The sequence below is a fragment of the Bison bison genome, unplaced genomic scaffold (genome assembly GCF_000754665.1).
Source record: "Bison bison bison isolate TAMUID 2011002044 unplaced genomic scaffold, Bison_UMD1.0 scf7180017864146, whole genome shotgun sequence".
Lineage (NCBI taxonomy): Eukaryota > Metazoa > Chordata > Mammalia > Artiodactyla > Bovidae > Bison > Bison bison.
The window spans coordinates 12,647,422-12,647,783 of record NW_011494718.1 but is presented as its reverse complement, the minus strand read 5'-3'; the positions used below and the strand labels follow the sequence as shown (position 1 = coordinate 12,647,783).

The window sequence follows — 362 nt, the reverse complement described above, 5'->3', positions numbered from 1 at the left end:
GGTGTCACTGATCCATCATGGGGAGAAGTCAGGGTTCCAGGGACATGGCTATCCCCAGAAGGGTGTTGGACTGGGGTGGGGCTGCTCAGTGGGAGGTGGGGGGCCTCTTATGGCTCCTTGGCTTAACAGATGTAAAGTCAAAGTTATAAAGCTCAGGTTATAAAGCTCAGGTCTCCCCAGCTCTCTCCAGCAGCACCAGCTCAGGGCAGCTGCCCCTGCTGTCCCCCTAAGGGTCAGAAGAGCTTCCCCAAGACGCCTGGTGCTGTTTGGTTCCTCTAACTCACTCCCTCACCTAACCATGGCAATATCCTTCCTGGCGCAAAATGGCTGATCGAGGAAGCAGGTAAGGGCGCAGGCTGACG

General features: G+C 56.4%; 1 protein-coding gene across 12 annotated transcripts in view; it reads right to left on the bottom strand.

The window, feature by feature from the left end:
* TLN2 (talin 2) overlaps window positions 1–362 on the bottom strand; it is a 499,482-nt gene that overhangs the window by 37,858 nt on the left and 461,262 nt on the right. The gene's annotated exons all lie outside the window — the stretch shown is intronic.